Consider the following 5,558-nt stretch of genomic DNA (forward strand, 5'->3'; position numbering starts at 1 on the left):
TGGCGGCTCCGACGAGTCCCCGCTCCGCTGGCGTCGACGAGTCCCTGCTCCGCCAAGGCCCCATGGCGCCAACAACGAGGCAGAGGACACCGCCGGCTCTGCCGAGGCCCCACCCTACCGGCAACGAGGGGGAGGATTTCCCCCGCTCCACCGAGGCGCTGCCTGCCGGCAATGAGACAGAGGACATCGCCGGCTCCATCGAGGCCCCGCCCCACTGCCAACAAGGCCGCGCCACACAGATAACGAGGAAGAGTAGAACACGGTAGGTCGCCGCCGCTTGGGTCCAAGTAAGGCCACCACTGCTACCCTCCGGTTGCTGGCACTGAGCTGTACAACATGGAGCAATTCTATGATTACAAGATGATTGAAGACTGCTCCGTGGTTGAGCAAGCTCATGAGATACAATCATTTGCTAGAGAACTTGAGCACTTCAGTTGTATGCTACCGGACACAGGTGTGTAGCTTCGGTTAATTAATTATACATCCAGTGCACCCCTTTTTAGTTGAAGAATGTATGAAATGTAATGAAATCCGGCATGTTTATATGAAATCCGACCGTGTATGAATGCATTTATTTCGATCAGTTCGAATTCTTGTATCACTTGCATTGGATGAACATGCAAAACAATACGTACTAGCATTATTCCCAGGGTGATCACCTCGTTTGCAGCAGTTTCACGTGTACTCCCTCCGGTCCTTTCTAGTCTGCATACAAGTTTTGTCTGCGGTCAAAGTATCTCTACTTTGACCAATCTTATAGAAAAAAGTATGCATTTTCACAATGTGCAAAGTAAAAAGGAACAGAAGGAGTACAAAGAGTTTGAGCAGCTTTTTAGCGTTCCTGTACATTGCAATCAAACACACAAGCCAGGCAATTCATAGAGAACATTCAAAACAATCGATGATTATGCATCTCAGTGATTCACATGTCAGAGCCAATATTTACTTCACAACTAAAGAATAAAGAAAAAATGGATCGACGCTGCTGATAGCAAAGGGCGTCCCATTCGAAAATATCAAACGCATGTCTTCTTGCTAAAATCAACGAGCAAAATTTGACAAGGTTGTCCCAAAATATCAAATGCCTATGATTGTGAAATGGGCAGGGTTTGCCATCAGTTCAGACATTGACATGGCACCTCGTGCTAAATAAACCAGTTGTTCTTCTTGTGCAGTTCCACCAAAATCAACCAAATTCGCTCGTCACCTCCTTTCTTGTGGTGGAAATGAATGATTCGATATATTCATGAACATTTTGTGTAGTTCCCATTGAAATTAAGCTGAGCACCCCTGTTTGCACAAATACAAAAAAGTAATTAGTATAAAGCAAACTGTACTATGAATTGACAGTTTAAACAGACACCTACATGGTCCATGTAGAGCACACTTTTAAAAAAATGGAACTCACCGGAAAGAATCCTAGAACAACATTGTACTCGCGCATCACAGCAAGAAAATGGAGATTTGTCAGTCCTTCTGAGCTGAAATTAGTTTGGTCTTGTGGGGGGTAATGTAACCATCCTTCAACTGCTCCTTCTGATGAGAAGATAGACAGGGCTTCTTCATCCTGGCATAATCGGAACTAGTCACTTCACGTACTCCATATTATTCTTCAGAGGAGGATGATCCTGTTGTGCAAAGACAAGATGACAATTAAATGCTAGCATCCCTGTTTGCTCGAAAAAAAGGAAAGGAAATACTTAAAACAGCACAGATGAAGCATGAGGGAGTCCTGGATTAGGGGGTCTCCGGACAGCCGGACTATATCCTTTGGCCGGACTGTTGGACTATGAAGATACAAGATTGAAGACTTCGTCTCGTGTTCGGATGGGACTCTACTTGGCGTGGAAGGCAAGATAGGCAATACGGATATGGATATTTCCTCCTTTGTAACCGACCTTGTGTAACCCTAACCCTCTCCGGTGTCTATATAAACCGGAGGGTTTTAGTCCGTAGGACAAGAACAATCATACCATAGGCTAGCTTCTAGGGTTTAGCCTCTCCGATCTCGTGGTAGATCAACTCTTGTAATACTCATATCATCAAGAATAAATCAAGCAGGACGTAGGGTTTTACCTCCATCAAGAGGGCCCGAACCTGGGTAAAACATCGTGTCCCCTGCCTCCTGTTACCATCCGCCTTAGACGCACAGTTCGGGACCCCCTACCCGAGATCCGCCGGTTTTGACACCGACATTGGTGCTTTCATTGAGAGTTCCTCTGTGTCGTCGCCGTTAGGCTTGATGGCTCCTACGATCATCGATAGCGATGCAGTCCAGGGTGAGACTTTTCTCCCCGGACAGATCTTTGTGTTCGGCGGCTTCGCACTGCGGGCCAACTCGCTTGGCCATCTGGAGCAGATCGAAAGTTACGCCCTGGCCACCAGGTCAGGTTTGGAAGCTTAAACTACACGGCCGATATCCGCGGAGACTTGATCTTCGACGGATTCGAGCCTCTGCCTTGTGCGTCACGCGGTCACGATGAGTACGATTTAGCTCTACCATCAGACAGTGTTCAGGAGATCGCACCGGCAGCCGCTCCGACCCTCAATTTGGAGCCAGTTGTGCCGTCCATGGACGTGTGGATGGACCCTACCACGGAGGCCTTACCCTCAGCGATAATCGAGCCGAACATCGACCTTACCCTGCACGAGAGCCGTGTTGTCAGACTGCCGGATCCTTCTCCGGCCACGGACTCCGAACCGCCTGCGCCCGTTCCTAGCGAATCCGATTGGGCGCCGATCATGGAGTTTACCTCCACGGATATTTTTCAGCACTCGCCCTTTGGCGACATACTGAACTCATTAAGGTCTCTCTCCTTGTCAGGAGGATCCTGGCCGAACTATGTCCGACAGGATTGGGATGCGGATGACGAAGAAATTCGCTGCCCACCCACCACCCACTTAGTAGCCACTGTCGACGACTTAATCGACATGCTCAATTTCGACTTCGAAGACATCGACGGTATGGACGACGATGCGGGAGACGAAGAGGAACCACTGCCCACAGGGCACTGGACAGCCACCTCATCATACGATATATACATGGTGGACACACCCAAAGAAGGCAATGGTGACGAGACAGCGGAGGATGACCCCTCCAAGAAGCAACCCAAGCGCCGACTTCAGCAGCGCCTCTCTAAATCCTGCCAAAGTAAAAGTGGTGATACCGGCACAGGAGATAATAACACTCCGGACAGTGCCGAAGACAACCCCCTCCAGCAAGATTTAGCACAGGAGGATGGAGAAGCCAGCCCTCATGAGAGAGCGGCAGATAGGGAGGAAGAGGATGATAATTACATACCTCCCTCCAAAGACGAGGCAAGCCTCGGCGACGACGAATTTGTCGTGCCTGAGGACCCCATTGAGCAAGAGCGCTTCAAGTGCCGACTTATAGCCACGGCAAATAGCCTTAAGAAAAAGCAGCAGCAGCTTCAAGCTGATCAAGATCTGCTAGCTGACAGATGGACTGAAGTCCTGGCGGCCGAGGAATATAAACTCGAACGCCCCTCCAAGAGTTACCCAAAATGCAGGTTGCTACCCCGACTGGAGGAAGAAGCATATGATGCGGCTGATCGGCCACCCCGTGGCTGCGACAGAGAGGCATTCCAGCCAAAAGCTCAGCCTGCACCCGACGCCATTCAAATAAAAAGGCATGGGGAAATATGCCAGACCTGCGAGACGTATTGGAGGACAAAGAAAAACATGCAAGATCAATCTATGGATCACGAGGGTGCGCCACTATGCGACACGATAAACATCACACCGGATACAGTAAAAGTAAATCCAGTCGGGCCGAACACAGCGGGCAAGACTCATTGGAGCTGCGTCGCGATATAGCCCAGTACAGAGGTGCCGCACACCCCTTATGGTTCACAGATGAAGTAATGGATCATCAAATCCCAGAGGGTTTCAAACCCGTAAATATAGAATCATACGCTAGCACAACAGATCCTGCGGTATGGATCGAGGATTTCCTCCTGCATATCCACATGGCATGCGGTGATGATCTATACGCCATTAAATACCTCCCACTCAAACTTAAAGGACCAGCTCGGCATTGGCTCAACAGCTTGCCAGCAGAGTCCATTGGCTGTTGGGAAGATCTGGAAGCCGCATTCCTCGACAACTTTCAGGGCACTTATGTGCGACCACCAGATGCCGATGACTTGAGCCACATAATTCAGCAGCCAGAGGAATCGGCCAGGCAATTCTGGACACGGTCCTAACAAAGAAAAATCAAATCGTCGACTGTCCGGATGCAGAGGCTCTAGCAGCTTTCAAGCACAACATCCGCGACGAGTGGCTAGCCCGGCACCTTGGTCAAGAAAAGCCGAAATCTATGGCAGCCCTCACGACAATCATGACCCGCTTTTGTGCGGGAGAAGACAGCTAGCTGGCTCGCAGTAATAACATATCGAAGAACCATGGTACTTCGGATACCAAGGACGGCAATAGCAGGTCACGTCACAACAAACATAAGCGCCACATTAACAGCAACAATACCGAGGATACGGCAGTCAATGCCGGATTCAAAGGCTCTAAACCCGGTTAGCGGAAAAAGCCATTCAAAAGAAGCACTCCGGGCCCGTCCAATTTGGACCGTATACTCGATCGCTCGTGTCAAATACACGGCACCCCCGACAAGCCAGCCAACCACACCAATAGGGATTGTTGGGTGTTCAAGCAGGCCGACAAGTTAATTGCCGAAAACAAAGATAAGGGGCCACATAGCGATGACGAGGTGGAACCCCGACAGTCGAATACCGGAGGACAGAAGAGGTTCCCCCCACAAGTGCGGACGATGAACATGATATACGCAACCCACATCCCGAAGAGGGAGCGGAAGCGTGCGCTCAGGGACGTATATGCGTTGGAGCCAGTCGCCCCAAAGTTCAACCCATGGTCCTCCTGTCCGATCACCTTCGATCGCAGGGACCACCCCACTAGTATCCGTCATGGCGGATTCGCCGCACTGGTCTTAGACCCAATTATTGATGGATTTCACCTCACTCGAGTCCTTATGGATGGCGGCAGCAGCCTGAACCTGCTTTACCAGGACACGTGCGCAAAATGGGTATAGACCCCTCAAGGATCAAACCCACAAAAACGACCTTTAAAGGCGTCATACCAGGTGTAGAGGCCCATTGCACAGGCTCAGTCACACTGGAAGTGGTCTTCAGATCCCCGGATAACTTCCGAAGCGAAGAATTAATCTTCGATATTGTCCCGTTCCGCAGTGGTTATCATGCACTGCTCGGGCGAACCGCATTTGCGAGATTCAATGCGGTACCGCATTATGCATACCTCAAGCTCAAGATGCCAGGACCTCAGGGGGTCATTACAGTTAATGGAAACACAAAGCGCTCTCTTCGAATGGAGGAGCACACTGCGGCCCTCGCAGCGGAAGCGCAAAGCAGCCTCTTAAGGCAATCCACTAGTTCGGCGTTTAAGGACCCAAACACCTTCAAGCGCGCCCGGAGTAATCAGCAACAGGACTGCATGGCACGTTCCGAGCTCGCATAGCAATGCGGCCCCCACCCCAGCCCAAGCCAAACGGC

The sequence above is a fragment of the Triticum aestivum genome, chromosome 5A (assembly GCF_018294505.1).
Source record: "Triticum aestivum cultivar Chinese Spring chromosome 5A, IWGSC CS RefSeq v2.1, whole genome shotgun sequence".
Taxonomy (NCBI): Eukaryota; Viridiplantae; Streptophyta; class Magnoliopsida; order Poales; family Poaceae; genus Triticum; species Triticum aestivum.